The sequence below is a fragment of the Eublepharis macularius genome, chromosome 3 (assembly GCF_028583425.1).
Source record: "Eublepharis macularius isolate TG4126 chromosome 3, MPM_Emac_v1.0, whole genome shotgun sequence".
NCBI lineage: Eukaryota > Metazoa > Chordata > Lepidosauria > Squamata > Eublepharidae > Eublepharis > Eublepharis macularius.
In genome coordinates this window covers 110,852,110-110,868,692 of record NC_072792.1, presented here as the reverse complement: position 1 = coordinate 110,868,692, position 16,583 = coordinate 110,852,110, and the positions used below count along the sequence as shown (strand labels likewise).

The 16,583-nt window shown below is 45.2% G+C and overlaps 1 long non-coding RNA gene across 2 annotated transcripts in view; it reads left to right on the top strand.

Moving 5' to 3' along the window:
* The window catches only part of LOC129325796 (uncharacterized), a 70,187-nt gene that overhangs the window by 32,813 nt on the left and 20,791 nt on the right, over positions 1-16,583 (top strand). For both annotated transcript variants that reach the window (XR_008596673.1, XR_008596674.1), the window contains exon 2: positions 12,715-12,809. This is a non-coding gene — a long non-coding RNA (uncharacterized LOC129325796). The remainder of the gene's footprint in view (positions 1-12,714; positions 12,810-16,583) is intronic.

The following is a 16,583-nucleotide window of genomic DNA, read 5'->3' as shown; positions in this document are numbered from 1 at the left end:
ACAATCTAAGCACAGATGTGTGTGATGGCCGGGGATGGACTTAGCAATTGAAAGATGGGTCAGGACTTACCAGCCCTGCCAGGAGTCTCGCTCCGACATGCCACAGGCCCCTGAGCATTCCTGGGAAACAACGTACACATCGTGGTCATGGCTCCATATAGACTTTGCTGGGCCTTCTCAGGGGCACATCTTCCTAATTGTCGTGGACACGTTTTCTAATTGGCTGCAAGTCATTCCGGTGTCAGCCATGATGTCCACAGTCGTCATCCGCTCCTTACAGCACCTATTTGCAGCCCACAGGATACCAGACACCATCATATCTGACAACGACGCCCAGTTCACATCGCAAGAGTTCAGGAGGTTCCTCAACAACAATGCCATCCAACACATCACATAAGCGCCATTCCACCCATCTACTAATGGACAGGCAGAATGGATGGTGAGATCCGTGAAGGACTCATTACACAAGTTGGGTCATGGGAACTTGAAATTGTGGCTAATCAAACTCTTGCTTCGGCAGCACATAACTCCGCATGCCACTACAGGCCACAGCCCCACAAAACTTTTGATGGGCCATTGGCTAACCAGTCTGCTTGATTTGCTCCACCCCGATTTTGCTGCAGATGCCGGGAGAGACCCAGAAGTATCAGGGTCACCCAGAAAGTTCCAGCCGGGCAAACTTGTCTGTACCAAGAACTATGGGGATGGGCTGGTCTGGTTCCGGTCGTCCGTGATCGAGGCTACAGGGCTGGTGTCATACAAAGTGGATGATGCTGCTGGCAGGATCTTCATGAGACACATCTACCATCTACGACAGTGGTGGCCAATGTGAGTGCAAGGGCTGAAAAGCAACTTTTCCCCATGTACCACAGATACCGGGACTGAGCTAGCCATGTCATCTGAGAACCACGTGGACTCTCCTACTGAGGTCAACCAGGACTAGCCATCACCACTGAGAGGGACAGAAGCTGCTGGAAGCAATGGGGGCTCCTCTGCCAATGAGACAGAGCCCGTCACGAATGCTAAGACTTCTGTCAGTGGGCCTGTGATTTCAAGGGAGTTGCACAGGTCCCAGACTCACCATCCCCTGGCTTACCTGGAAGACTATTATTGAACTGGAGTGTCCAACCTTATGGGGGAGGGGTGTCATGTTAGTTACTGTCTGAGCCAAGGCTCCTGTAGTCTCCATTGCTATTAGCTGTTTTCCTGCTGTCTGCATCCAATCCGAACTGTACAATAAAGTCCAATCACAACTCTGTAAATAAGTTACTTTGTATATAGTTAATGCAAATTAAGGATTCTAGCTTCATGTGCCTATCAGTTGTTAGTTGACATGGGGGCATGGTTTGGCTGTATATATTTTGGTTCCAGTTGAGCATGGTTGTCTGTCTGCTTCCAGTTCTCAGTATATGTGTTACTATGAGCTGAAATCTCTATTCCTTTGAGCTGAAATCACAATACATAATATCTGTACTAAAGTGACTGCAGGGCCTACGTTTCCCAGGTTCCCTTTAGCCCCTGTGATTGGCTAAGAGAGGATTCTGAGGGAAAATTTCAACAATAGGAAAGTAGGGGAATGGTGCCTGAGAGAAGGGATAAAAGGCTTCACAACAGTGGGAGGGTGTTCACTCCTAGGGAGCAGAGCTGAAGATAGGGTCCTGCAGACGGAGTGATCCCTCATCCAGAAGGGGTGAGACAGTTGGAAGCCAGTTGCCAAGAGACAATTAAGAACAGTCTAATTGGACATGTTAGGGTGTGTTAGTTTGTTTATTCACCAACCTTCACAATTCTCTTTATTTTACAGTTTTGAACTCTAGTTATTAATAAACTTTTTAAATAAAGTTCTTTATTATTCTATCTGGGTCCTCACATCTCATTCAATCACATAATAAATCAAACCTACTAGGTATAGATGCGCACAGACCAGGAAAAGGGCACAAACCATCATTCTGTGGTCTGTTGATTTTCATGGACCACAGTCCATGAACATTCCACAGACCAGTCCAGTTTGTGAACCAGTTTGTTGGTCTGTGGTCTGTCATTCCTGATGGCCCTGGCTCCACCCCCTTTGCACCCAGAGAGTCCAAATATGCAAAGAATCTTCAGCAGCCTCTCCTCTAGCCACCCTCCAAGTTTTGTCAATATTGCATTTCAGACATCAGAGTTACAGGCCCCCAAATTGGCCTCCCCCAGGAAACTTCCAGTACATACTAGGAGTCGTATGTGCCAATTGATTTGCATTGGCTAACAGTACTCAAACATTGTAATGAAAATGTGGGATGGAGTGGAAGTATCTTCTTCTGAGAATGGAATGTCAGCCCCCACAGTAGAATGACGCTTCCTGGAAACAGAAAACCTGTTCTGGGGCTGGAATGGGGAGGAAGAGAAGTACTCTTTGAGGAGACAGTCAAGGAGATGTTTTGGGGGAGACAGCAGGAGGAAAACTCTTTGAAAGAACACAAGGACAGAGACAATCTAAGAGAGGATGCTAAATTTGGGGGGAGGGACCCATGGAGTGGGGGGGGAGGGAGTGGAAGACCCATGGAGAAGGACCCAGAATTGCTACCATGTTTCAAAAAACCCACCTCAACAAGATGATTGCTTTGACACAAAAGAAGGAAAAAAAAAATTGTATGTTGAAGTGGCAACTGATGAAACTGTTGTCCAAATGGGTGCAGCCTGACACTGTACGTATTTACTGAGAATTAAGTTGTGCTGCATAAGACAGGATGCATTTCTTAGCAAGTGTGCTCAGGATTGCAAGTCACATCTTATCACAATTTATAGTACAAGTTCAAGGCTTCATTCCAGAATGGACTACATAGGACACCACACTCAGGGCACAGTATGTATTGTCTCCATTTTCTTTTGCCAATTAGAGACATGATAACAGTGCTAGGGGAGGGTTTTGACTTGAGCCCTGACTCTGCCCATAAGATCTCAGGAAACTGGGGCACAAAGCCAGGAGGGAGTCCTGGTAGGGATGGGGGGTTAAGAGCCATTCCCCACCGCATGAACACCTCCCCATGCAGAAAAGGTGAACAAAGCAGGAGAAAAACAAATACATAAATTAAATAGAAGATGGCAACAAAGAAGTCAGGACCCACAGAGCCTTTGGTTCTCCCATAGTCTAATTGCTCAGGGAAAGCATTTAAAACTCCCATCACGAGGGGAGGGTGGGCACCTCCCCCCAGAGAATGTCATGGAGATGAGGACCCATCCCTTGTACTGAGGAGCAGTGAACTCCATCAGATCCCAGCTTCTCAGTGTGGCGGCAGATGCTGCCACAATTGCCACAGAAGTGCCCTCATGCCTGGAATGGATTTTGTCCAGCATCCAGAATATATCTCCCCAACAGTCTCCATCAGTGCCAGGACCAGTGCATCAGCCCCCACAGTAACCCACCTCAGCAATGTGATGAGAAAGGGAATGGACTTCCCCACTGATGTCCCCAAAAGTCCCTGTGGCAGAGCCAACCTCTGGGGCCAAGCTTAACATGTCTTTTGATGAGGAGGGACAATTGCTGAAAATAAGAATCTCCCCCCCCCCCATCCTGTGCACCAAAAGCCACCTCAGCAATGTGATGGGAAAGGGAAGAGATGGATACCTTCTCCACCAATGTCTGTTCCCAGCAGTCTCTGTAGTGGAGCCAACCTCTGGGGCCAAGCCTACCATGTCTTTCAGTTGGGGAAAGGCACTTGTTAAAAGTAAGGTTTCCCTCCTCATGTCAGCTGAAACTGACCTCGGCAATGCGATGCCCACGATGGAAAAGGGAAAGGGTGGATGCCTTCCCCACATTCAGGGCAGGTGACTCAATGGCCACCCAATGGGAGAGATGAAGCAGGGGAGGATGCCTCGCCTGTTGAGAAAAAATGGCCATCGTCATAACCACCTCTCAGACAGTGGCTGTGATGGACCGGAAAAGAAAAGCTGGATGCCTTCCTCACCATGCAAAGTCCCCGTAGAGGAGAAAGACTGTTCCCACTCAGGAAACATGATGTTGATGGATTTCGCCCTCCGGTTTGGAAGTGGTGCCTGTCAACGGAACTCACCTCAACAACGGAGTGGCTGTGGAAGCAGCAGCAGTAGCACAAGACCCAGAAAAAGAGATGATCTCACTCACAAGGTGCCACCAAAGATGCCTTTTCCCGCAGACTCATGGACAAGTAGGTCGAAATGACCCTCAGTTCATAGGCTCCTGCTCTTCTCTGCCGCTAGAGACAGGATAACAAGGCATTCCTCCTTGAGGAAGTGGGGGTGGCCCGGAGCCTAACCATGGGTGATTGTGACTGGCAGCAGCCAGACATGGGGATTGCTCAGTTCAAACTACCCACCCCAAGGTCCAGGAAGGGGTAGCCCAACAGGGGGAGGTGGGTCTTGGTGAAGGCCAACTGATCCACCAGGTCTGGGTCCAGATGTGAGTGGCATGGACGGAGGATGTCTCCCAAGTGGGAGAACACTTGCTCGTTCTGGACACTGGTGGGGGGCAGAAGAGGAAGTTCATGGCAACAGACAGCAGGTCAGGCCAGATGGTGGCTTTACGTGCCCAATATTCCAGGGGATCAGAGTCGGGGACTTGGAGGGCTCAAAAAGGTACTCTCGCACCATCACTTCTGCCGAGTCCTCCGCGAGGGCAATCCTTTACCTCCTGATGCAAGCAACCTCCCAGTTCAACTCTGAGGACCAGTAATGGGGGTGGCCCTTGTTGGGTGGGCTCTCAGAGACTGGGATACTGGTCTCACCCACCACCACCACTGTTGCTGCTGCCTCCTCCTCCTCCTGGTCCACCAGCAACAACCTGTGTTTTGTTCTCTCTTCCCTCTGGCCATGTCTGTTGTCCTGAAACCTGCAGACCTCTCTGTGGAGCTCCTTCTTCCAGCATTTGAGCTCACATTCACACATCGTGATGGTGCCCTTTACACGGGGGTTGCACATGCAGGCCATTCTATATGCCTACAGTTTGCAGATGGGATGCAAGTGGGCAGCCATGCCTGCCTGCAACCTCTTCACCAACTCCTTGACACTGGGGAGAAGAGCTTCCCCCCCTGCTCTAGCTCTGGGCAGCACCAAGTCCAGCCCACGGGTCAGGGGGATGACTTGCCCCAGGCTGGACTTGTAGGAGCAGAGGAGGTTGGTGGTGTCCCAAAACAGCTTCAGGACACGGGCCATTTGGGAGAGGGCTAGTCAGTCTGTGGAGCTGATACTGAGCACCCTTCCTGCCTGAAGAATGGGCATGGAGGTCATGATGTCTTCCAACACATGTCTTTGCTCCACCAGACACATTATCATTGAATAGATGGACTTCCAACGGGTGGGCATGTCCTGGAACAGTTTGTTTGGGATCTTCCCCCCTCCCCCTGCTTCTTGTGCAGCTGGCAGGAAGACTTAATGCTGCAGGAAAAGTGGGCCCTGAGACAATGAAAGCTGTTCAACAACTTGTGCACCTCCAATGTTCCCGGTCCCACCTTGGCTTGATGGTGCTACCCAGCCTGAGAGCATCCTCCATGACCAGGTGCAGCTTGTGTGCCAGGCAGATGAGGCCCCCAAGGGATGCATCATTCAGGGTTTCCAGCGTCAGATGGGGATACTCACTCCCTCAGTGCACCCTTGATCACACTGGCAATTTTCTTCCCTGCCTGATGTGTGTCCAATCCTCCACGTCTGAAGCAGAACCACTCTGTAGCCTGGCAGCAGGGGTGGCTCCTCCTCCCAGGGTCCTGACTTTACCACAGGGCTCCAGAAGTCCTCCAGTTGCCACCAGTGGGCAGTGATGGTGAAGTAGCCATGATGATATCCACTCCACAGATCAGCTGTGAAATACACGGTCCCCCCTCGTACTCTGTCCAACTGTTTCCTGACCATCTCTGCCACATAATTTTAGAGGGTGGGCAAGAGTTGTCAGCCAACAATCCTTTGTGAGGGCATTTTGAACCAGAGGTGAAATTATGCAATGCCTGGTGAAAGCCCACACCCTCCAAAATGGACAAAGGTAGCCCATCCAGGGCTATCATTTCAGCCGTTACACAAGCGCCCACCTTCAGAGCCCTGTCTCTGAATCTTTTGCTTGGCACAGATGACCCTGAGGGAACAAACTCCTGAAGGATAGCCTACCTGGAGGCTCCACTCCCATCCGCAGCACCCTCAGTGTGACTCTTCTTCTTCTTCAGGGTGGACTCCTGTTCCCCTCCCCCTTCTCCCTGCTCAGCAACCCTCTTGGCCCCCCGCTGTATGGTTCTTGTTGAGTCAAGAAGATTGGGTGATGCCTCTGCAGATGCCTGTGGAGGACACTGATTGGGGTCCAATTCCCCAAGGTGATTGGGGTCCAATTCCCTATGCACCAATGCACTGTAGGCTCTGCAACATGCTGAACAGGGGACATGTGGAAGGGTCTCGAAAGGCTGCCAAAGCGTGGGACTGAAACGGCAACTGGGAGTTGCTAGGTTGGGAGGAGGATGGAGCCATGACTGCTGAAAGAGAACAGAACTCAGCTCTCAGCCTAAAGCACTGGCCTTACACCCAGAGAAACTGAGTGCAGCTCAGAGACTAGAATGGAATAGAGCCCTAGGATAGTCCACCACCCCAAAAGCAAAGAAGGATGGAATGAAAACTTATTTTAAAGAGAACACAGCCCTCAGCTGAGGACGCCTTGCACCCAGAGAGACTGAGTTCAGCTTAGAGACTGGAATGGAGCACAGCCCTTGCATGGCCCATCACCACAAAAGCAAACAGACTTCAGCCCTGAAACTGGTGTAGGACACAGTCCTTAAAAAGTTAGAATGTTATAAAATAAGTAACTATTGAAATTATAACTGTACAGTTTATAATAACTGTACAATTCTGTGCTGTGTACAGGAGTGACATTTGTCGGTGGAAAGGTTTGCAAAAATGAAAATACATTTTCCTTAAAAAATATTCATACACTTGCCCACTGCCCCAAAAACAAAGAATGGAAAGAAAATTTATTTTAAAGAGAACACAGCCCACAGCTGAGGATGCTTGCCGTGCACCCAGAGAGAATGAGTGCAGCTCAGCCCTAGACTAGTCCACTGCCCCAAAAGCAAAGAAGAATGGAAAGAAAAAAGTTTTAAACAGAAGATTGGGCCCCCTCAACTGAGGAAACCCTATAACTAACCTTGCTCCCTGGTCCTTGCTGCAGCACAAGCCCCAAGCCTCCCTCTCATGCTGCACAATCCAAAAAGAACTCCCTCAGTGAGCAGTTTCTCACTTGGTAACTGCGAGCTAGAAGAGAAAGTGCAGCTCCACAGCTCTGTCTTGTATACTAAACGCTCACAAAGAGAACAATGGGAGCTCTCGGGTTGGCAGCCAGAGCTGCCTATCAAGGTTTCCAGGGCTAAGATTCGGTTTCGTTTTCCCGGCCATGTCAGACGCTCCTCTCCGCAGGTCCGGGAGGAACCGTCTGAGCAGCCTGACTGGGCGGTTGACCCGCGAGAGTTAACCCCCAGGACTCCCAGTGAGGGAGTGAGGGTCCAGGGCGCCGCGGGAAGAACCCCCTGAATGCGATGCAGGGGGTAAATTGCCCGTTTGCCCCAACGGAGGCCGGCAGACTTGCGCAGCACATCGCGTGCAGCCGGGCCATGGAGAACGGCAAAGAGCAGAACTAGGCGAAAGCCTGTAAGTAAGCAAATTCCTTCTGTGTTACAAGCGTACGTGAAGGATTGGTGGGATCTGAAGCTAAGAAGGCTTGGGTTTCTTCCCCCTCACTGAGTTTCAGAATTTGGCCGGCAGTCCCCCCCCCCTAAAATGGCGACGAAAAAGCAGAGTCCCGCTTTGGGCAAGTCAATCTCGGCTGCCCTGCAGGGTAAAGGGGAATCTCTCAAGGACTTGGTGAAGCGGTTGGTGACTGAAGCCATAAAGCCCTTTGTTGACAAGCTAAATGAAACAGATCAAAGGGTCGGCTTAATTGAAAGCAAAGTGAAAACCATTAAGGAAACAGCGGGGGGGGGGCAGAGAAGTCTGCTCGGGAAAATGCATTACTCGTGAGGGCAACAAACAAAGAATTAAAGCTGGTGGAGAACCAGCTGATCGGGCTACAAGTGGAACGAGCACAGACAATTTTGCGTCTCCAGAACATGAAAGAGGAGGAAAATGAGAATTTGTGGGATCTGGTCTTGGAACTTTTGGCGACACCCACGAGGGCAACTAAAGAGGAGTTAAAAGTGCCATTTTGGAAGTCTGTCGGGCTTCTTCAAAATATGCAACGAAGCGTCAGCTGCCTCGCGAGATCATCATTGACTTCTCATCTAAGAGGATTCGGGACACTATCCTATATAATACATACAATGTGGATCTGGACTTTTGGGGTAATAAGGTTAAGATACTGAAGGACGTTCCATTTTTAGCTCGGAAAAGAAGATTTAAATACAAAGGGTTTGTGGCTCTTTTGAGGAAACGTGAAATAAAGTTCAAATGGTTATTTACGGAAGGTATTTGGTTTAATTACAAAGATCAAGCTTACAAGATAATATCAGAAGATCAACTAAGGGACTTTGAGGGTCAGCATCCAGAGTTCCAGCAGGATCTGCAGCAAGAAGAGAAGGGTTCCAAGTCTGAAGGGGGAGGGGAGGAAGGAACGAGCGCGGCAACTGCAGCTGTTCAGAGAGAACTGCGTCCAAGGCACAGGGGGGGGAGGAAGACCTAATCTTGATTATAATCTGTATTTTGCAAGGTCTACCAATCCAACAGTATTTCACAAAGTTTTAATTTTAAACAATGGCAGTATGAAGGGAAAGCGTTATTTGTAGATGTAGTGTTTGTGTTGTTATGTGGTTTTTTTTCTTCCCTTCCCTTTGCCCCCCTTCTTTCCTTTGTATTGTTAGTAATTAAAAAAAAAAGGTTTTCAGGGCTAAGATTGGTGTGTTTTGAGGGTAAACACAATGGGTACAAAAATACACGTGAAGGAAAAATGCAAATTAAATCAATATAAACACACTGACACAGGGAAATAGCACAGTGGCATTGTTATCAAGAAAATCAAAACAGTCAGTCAAGCATCATGGTAATAAACACCGTCACTGCAGCCTCAAACTGAGGTTATGAAAATAAAGTATAAATGTCCAATGAACAGAATCCTGACGGCAAAATGAACTGTGTTGGAAAAGTCCCGAGAAGGAAACTCCAAGTCAATACCGTCTGGTCTGTGAGGTGGCTAAGAGGCTCCGTTTCCTTAGCCAAATACTAGGAAGTCTCTTCTGGTGATAAAGAAATTTTCTCCAAAATGCCAGCCAGGTGTTAAGTGCTCTGCCCGACAAAGAGGGCCGGCAGTGCTACCTGTTGTTTCGTCAGTGGACCTCCTCCGGAGCGGTTACAAACTCACTGTTAACAAGCATAAAAAGTATCAAATACAAAAATAAATCTCTGAAACACTTTACAATGAATGCATGAATCACAAATTGCCCCGCATACTTACAATTACCGAAGTTAATAGGAAATTTCTCCAAATTAAGGTTAACACAGTCAAAGAATCAAGCAGTCAAAAACAGAGCAGCGGCTGAGACGCCCTCAGTTCCGCCCTTGAACACAATTTAAGGTGGTATCCATCAAATCCCTTCTGGTCATTTAAAAGTACAATGATATACATATAATCTATATGAAACAAGCTAAATCAATTTCATGATTCAGACCATTGGGTTTAAGAGACTGTAATTTATGAATCCACATGGATTCCTTTTGCAGCAGAATTCTCCTACAGCTACGTTCTGGTATGTCCTGACCCGAAAATAAAACAGTGAAACGAAAATCGTCCTCCCTGTGATCTTTCAGCAAAAAGTGTTCCACTAAGGGACCATCAAGCACACAATTCCTTATACGTGAAATATGTTCCATCATGCGTATCTTTAGAGCCCTGGTCGTACTCCCCACATATAGTAAGTTGCATGGACAAACAATCAAGTAGACAGCACCTTCAGTCTGGCAGGTTGTGTATTGCTTTAACCGCACAACCACCTCTGTCCCTGGGATCAAGATATTATGTCCTGTTATGGTATTGGGACATAAACGGCAACGCCCACATTTAAAATGCCCGATGGGTAGACGTGAACCCTTTGTCACTGATTTGATACCTGAGTGAACCAACAGGTCCTTTAAATTTCTGGTTCTCCTGTAGCCTATCAATGGAGAAATTTCACAACCCTTAATCCCCTGGAGAAGGTGCCAGTGTTTATTAACTATGATTTTAATCTGATTGGACATGGATGTGAACTCCATAGTCCAAACTAGCCTGTCTGTCCTATCCCGTCTCCTGGTCGTAAAAAGATCCTGTCTCCGGGTATCATTGGCACGTTTTGAGGGTGACAGAATGTCTGCGGGCATCACCGATGTTGCCTAGGGAATTGATTGCTCAGCACCAGGATGTCTGGTTTCACAGACCGATGGACTGATAGACCAGCCAAAGTTTGTCACGTCTTTGAAAAACAGCACATCCCACAACCTGCCAGCTCATGAACGCTGAACCAGCGTGGACCATGCCCATCTCTACTACTGGGAAAGAATAAACAGAAAGGGGAGGTTGAGTGCTCTGGGCCCTTCTAAAGAAACCTGTACCAGAGTGATGACAACCTACAGAGGGCTTCTCTGGGCCTCAACTAGCTTTGACAGGTAGAATATTCATACAGAAGGACAATTAAAGGTAGGGTATGTAAAGGTTTCTGAAAACTCCTTATTCAGCTATTGATAGATACTCAACACACCTTTGAAGATCAACTCAGATTAAATATAAACAGTGGCAAATGCTGTGACCCTGAAATCTAAGCTTAATCAACTCTATGAAATCTACAAATAAAATAAATGCAATGTCAGCAGGTTCCTTGCAACAACACAAACAAAGGTCATTTGTAACGTGTATGCTAAATGGGTGATGTTATAAAGTGCCAGAATCTAAAAGCCTTTTACAGCTGACTAGCTCTGAACTCCTGTGTCACTAAGTTCTAGTTTGCCTCATTACATTATTTTTTCAACTATCCCATCCAAGTTGCTGGAAAAGGATTCCAATATTTAATTTATAATGTATGGAAGTAACTAAGCATGTTTGTGATTAATGCGGTATTTATTGTTTCAGCTGTTATTTATTCCTTCTTTGGCAGTTACCCAAACTCAAATCCAAGTATTTTCCTGAAACTGCTGTGGGTTTAAGTTGCCATTACTTATGTACAGCAATGCATCTAATACACCTGTATTTAGAAGCAGGTTTGATGATGATGATGCCCCACTTAGAGTGGTGAAAAAAGCCATTGTTGTTATTATTCCCACAATACAGCTAGGGACCTGGGCTGAGAGGAGGAACTTACCCAAGACCACTTACTAAGCTCATAGCAGTAGTGAGATTTGAACCAGCAGATGCACACCCCAACCATTTAACCATTATATTATAGCATTTGCCCTTGGATCTTTTGAAATGGCTGCATATTTGGGATAACAGATTATCAGCAGTACAGTTATTAATGCAAAACTATACACTATATGAAAACAAAGATCGAGTCCAATAGTACTTTTAAGATCAACAAAATTTTCCAGGGTCTACATTTTGTTGAGTTGAAGCTCACTTCATCAGACATTGACACAGCTAACCATATCCCATATGGATTCTAAGAAGCGGCATATACCCAAGCTTCTAGGCACATGAGTATGTTTTACTTATTGCTCCAGGCAAGAAAATAATTTGACTTCATTTTATTTGCTTCCTCTTATTAAATACTAGAGGTGGGCCTGCTCATTCCACTCATGAATCCTTAGCTTGCTGAACTTGCAGTATTTAACAGTAATTTGAATACTGAATGAACAGCTCTGCCTCCTAGCAGAAGCACAGCAAACAAAGTTAGCCTTTTTTGTGAACTGTAGCCAAAAATAGCTTATAACAAACATCACACCTTCACCATTCTCTCCAATGGGTTGTCAGTGTTGCATTCCAGTTGGCCTGCTTCTGCCCTCCTCCCTTCTGCAAGACGACAGAGTCTCTTGATTTCAAAAGGTTTATTTAGGAAGACAGCATACAGGGTCTGGGTCCACATTCCAGAACTTTAGACAGTCCTGGCTGATCACAGACTAAGCTAGGAATGAGGTACCTGATGAAAGCAATTACATTTCAATTCCTTGGTTCCCATCCTCCTCCCCCCAGAGTTCTCAGTGCTGAGCATCTGGAGATGAGGAAGCGGGAGTCTCAAGGTCAGAGCTGCAGACATAAGATAAACTTGCATTCTCTCCCACGGAAGGAGCCGTCTGGCCTTCAATCTGGAAGAAAGGAAAGGCTAACAACTAACACATTAACATGGCGTAACTATTGTTCAGTATGTTAGATATGGTAAAGGAAATAGAGTAGACAGGTATACAGTTTAACATAGCAAACTCCAGGCATGATGCACAAGAAAGAAATCACATTGTTCAGGTGGGGAACTCTGAAGATGAGATCCTGAATATGGCAGATTCTGACATGGGGATCCAAAGCAGCTTAAATTGTTCTCCTGTTTTTTATTTTCCCCAACAACCACCATGTTAAGTGGGCTAGGCTGAGAATGTGTGAGTGACTGAAGGCACCCAGTGAGATTCCATGGCAGAGGTGGGATTCAAACTGTGCTTTCTAAATCCTAGTCAGACATTTTAACCACAACACCAAAATAGCTCTGAGAGGTCAGAAAAGTTAATCTAACTTTGTTTTGTAACAGAAGGGATATTTTCTACCCTCCTTCTCTGTGCTACCTGCAGCTTCCTGGCTTCTTCAATATATACAAGGTGATTTCATTGCTTAGAAAAACCAGAACAGAAATTTTATGGGACTTCTTTACAAGAACAGGACCACTGTGAGTAAACCTTTGCTTCTACTGCAAATAGCTGAAGGATGTTAAGCAGCTAATCTGTGCTGAGATGTTCCAGTTCCCTTAATTCTTGACACTGAGGGCCAAGCTATTCATGACGAATGACACTTGAACGGCAAGTGTATTTCTCCCTGTTCACTTGCCCTCCACTCAATCCACTTGCCATTCAAGTGTCATTCGTCATGTGTAGCTTGGCCCTGAGACTGCTATCATCATCCTGAAGGTTGTGATCAATTTTGAAATGTCTAGCTTTATTTTCTGATAACTTACATCTGTCACAAAAAAAGCTTCATTTGCAAATAGTGTGGGGAAGCTTCTCGAGATGATCTAGGACAGGATGTTTCAATTCCCTTCTTTTTTGGAACTGCCACTCCCATAACCATCTTGAATCTGTGTCTAATTTTGAAATGCCTACTTTTATTTTCTGACACAGACAATGTTAGTTTCCATTGCAAATAGCTGGCGGGGGGGGGGGGGAGGTTCTGCAGATAATCCAGACCAGGTTGTTCTGATTCCCTTTATTCTTGGCACTGCAAATTTCATGATTGCAATGAAGTTGGTGGCCAGTTTCAAAATGCCTCGCTTTATTTTCTACTGAGATCTGCCTGTAGAAATAGCTTTAGTTTACATTGCAAATAACATCTGGGGCTTATGGAAAAGACCTGGGCCAGGATCTGGGCCCTTCATTTTTGGGATTTTACTATCGCCATTCTAAACTGGGAGTCCAGTTTTCAAATGCCTAGCTTATTTTTCTGATCTGTTATGCTTTCCAGAGACAACTATAGCTTTCAGTGCAAAAAAAGGGGTGTGGTGGGTTTCTGGGGATTACATAGACAAGGATACTCAAATTAAATTCATGTTTGACACTAAAACTCTGATGATCAGGGCTTTTTTTCTGGGAAAAGAGGTGGTGGAACTCAGTGGTGGAACTCAGGACTGCACAATGATGTCACTTTGGGTCAGCTGGAACAAAGGCGGTGTGGAGGGCAATCTAAACTGCCCTCTATCTGTAGATCAGGGGGCGGGGCCACCAGACATGTGACCATTTTCAAGAGGAACCTGGAGAGGCAACCTGAGACAGGGCCCAGCAAAATATATAAGAAGGTCCTCTTTGCAGGTTGGAAGCAGATAGAGCAGGAAGCAGACAAGACCTGAAAACAGCTGCTATTATATCATCACCTTTGCTGGTTAATAAAAGGCGACATAATGATGGCTGTTCACATAACAGGTGCAATGTAAGCTTAGGAATGCTGAGTAGTGCAGAGGGCAATCTAAACTCCCCTCTGTCTGGAGATCAGGGGGTGGGGCCACCAGCCATGTAACCATTTTTAAGAGGTGCCGGAACTCCATTCCACTGCATTCCAGCTGAAAAAAAGCCCTGGTGATGATAATTGTATTTGTAAAACTGGTGACCAAGTATGAGATCGTAGCTTTATTTTCTGACCTGCCACAGATGGATGGATGGAGGAACAGCTGAAAACTTTTATTATCATAATTTTTTTGTTTAATATGTTAAAACTGCTGTCATTGTAGACAGACAAACAGATAGATAGACAGACAAAGAAAGAAAGAGAGATAAAAGAGAGAGAAGATATTTAAATCCAGAGACTGGAGCCACAAACGGATGAAAGATCTTCCTATAAAACTGAAGTAAGCCCCAGCCTTGCAGAAAAATCTGAAATATAAAAAAAATAAATTGGTGGATGAGTTAAACTCACCTCCCAATAATAGAAACAGCTTCTGAATCTTTAAGAAATGAATGCCTTCTGTGGCTATTTGAAGGAGAAAAACAATGAATGAGAATTAAGACCTTTAGTAATCAACTTATTGCAAAATATAGAATTCCCTATTGGCCCTAAAGATTGGTTATTGGGAAGTGAGTAAAGGAAAAAGATTCCCAGTTCTTTCCAGACCATCAGTTTTATTCATGAGCTGGCTCAGCAGTGCAAACAGAAAGAGATGTTTATGGAAAGAAATGTAACACAGAACTTCTTCTTTCATAAGAATGAGGTAGCCACTGCAGATAGCCCAGCTCTGTTAGACTGTCTATCTCACCCTGAAAAATCCAGATTTAGATATGATGGTTACGATAATCAGACAATTGTTCTAAAACCTTGGATAAGCATAGCACACCACTCTTTCAGTAAATATGTAGCACATTCACTCTGGACCTGAATATTCTCTTTATGTTCCTGTTTTCTTTAAGCATGTATATAAATATGGCCCTGTTTTCTTTAAATATGTAAGTAATATTAAATATTAATATTAAATATTTTTGCAGTATCTGCATTTTCCAGTTATCTTAACCATTGTCCCCCAAATAGTTTGCTTTCTTGGGATATTTGAACACATTTGTGTCTAACTGAATTTGGTATTTTTGCAGTCATCATCATTGTCATCATCTTCATCATCATCTTCATCATAATCATAATCATATATGTTTATTGGCATAATATTATCGCAGAGTCAATTTGGTGTTATCACTTAACAAGGGAATAGAACTGTAGTCTTTTCTAATGTTTATTGTATTATCATCTTGTAGTTACTGCATTGTCTTCTCCCTTTAAAATCCAATTTCTACATTGCTTATGTAGGTCATGCCTCAGACAGTTTTTTGTTTGTATAATTTTCTACTTCTTTAATCTTAGTTCAATTTCGGCTGTGAATCAGCAGTCTACTGGTTTGAATCCCATGAGCACAGTAGGTGGCCTTGGGTAAGCCACTCCTCTCATTCCCAGTTCCCCAGCTGTATTATGGGGATAATAATAACACTAGCTTGTTCACCACTCTAGGTGAGGCACTAATCTGTCTAGAAGAGCGGTATATAAGCACAGTTATCATTATCATCATCAACATCATTGTTATTGCTATTGTTGTTGTAATATTGTAATCCACCCTGAGTTTCAGTGAAAGGTGGGGGGAGGGAATAAACAAGCAAAGCAAACTAAACTAAAGCACTGCACTATGAACTTGAATGGCAAAGTGTGTATATCTGGTTCACCATTTGTTGTAGCCTAAATCAGAAGAGTGAAACTCTGTGCTCCCTACTCGCTATTCCACCACATTATGAACTAGGGTTGCCAGGTCCCCTTACCCTCCTGGTGGGAGGAGGGGATCTGGCACTCACCTTCAGAACGCATACATGAAGCTTTAACAACTCCACATGCAGCTCCATATTTATGCAATTATCTTTCATATCTTCCAGCTGTGGGTTCTTTAGGTTCAGGAAAAAAACAGGGCGGGGGGAATCAAGACTCATCAGCAAAACACATTTCTATGGCTTTTAAAATGACATTCTTAGAGCTGATGTATGACTCTGATCAAAGTGGTGAAACCAAACACAGCATATCATGTAGCTTAGCCCTCACACTCCCATGCCCCTACCATTCACTACCCTCCTTATCCTCCAGTAATGTCTTAAACAATAGTAGTACTAATTAGTATGTAAGATACCCCTACAGTGGACACCCAGTGTAAAGACACAAGCAATTGCATATTTGGTTCAGCATATGCAATCACATACATACATGCTCTATTCTTTTTTTAAAATTTGAACTATTTTCAAACATTGCAGGGATAGCACAGGGGAGATGTTTTTTTGCAAAGGAAGCTTTCCTTTCTTTGTGAAAGGGAACAATGAACTACAACAAGGAAGGATGACAAATTTAGTGTTTCAGCAAAAAGGTATTTTTATATTGTCATGCAGTCATTGTAAGATTATCTTTTTAAAAAGGATGCAAACAGATTTTTTTTAATGCC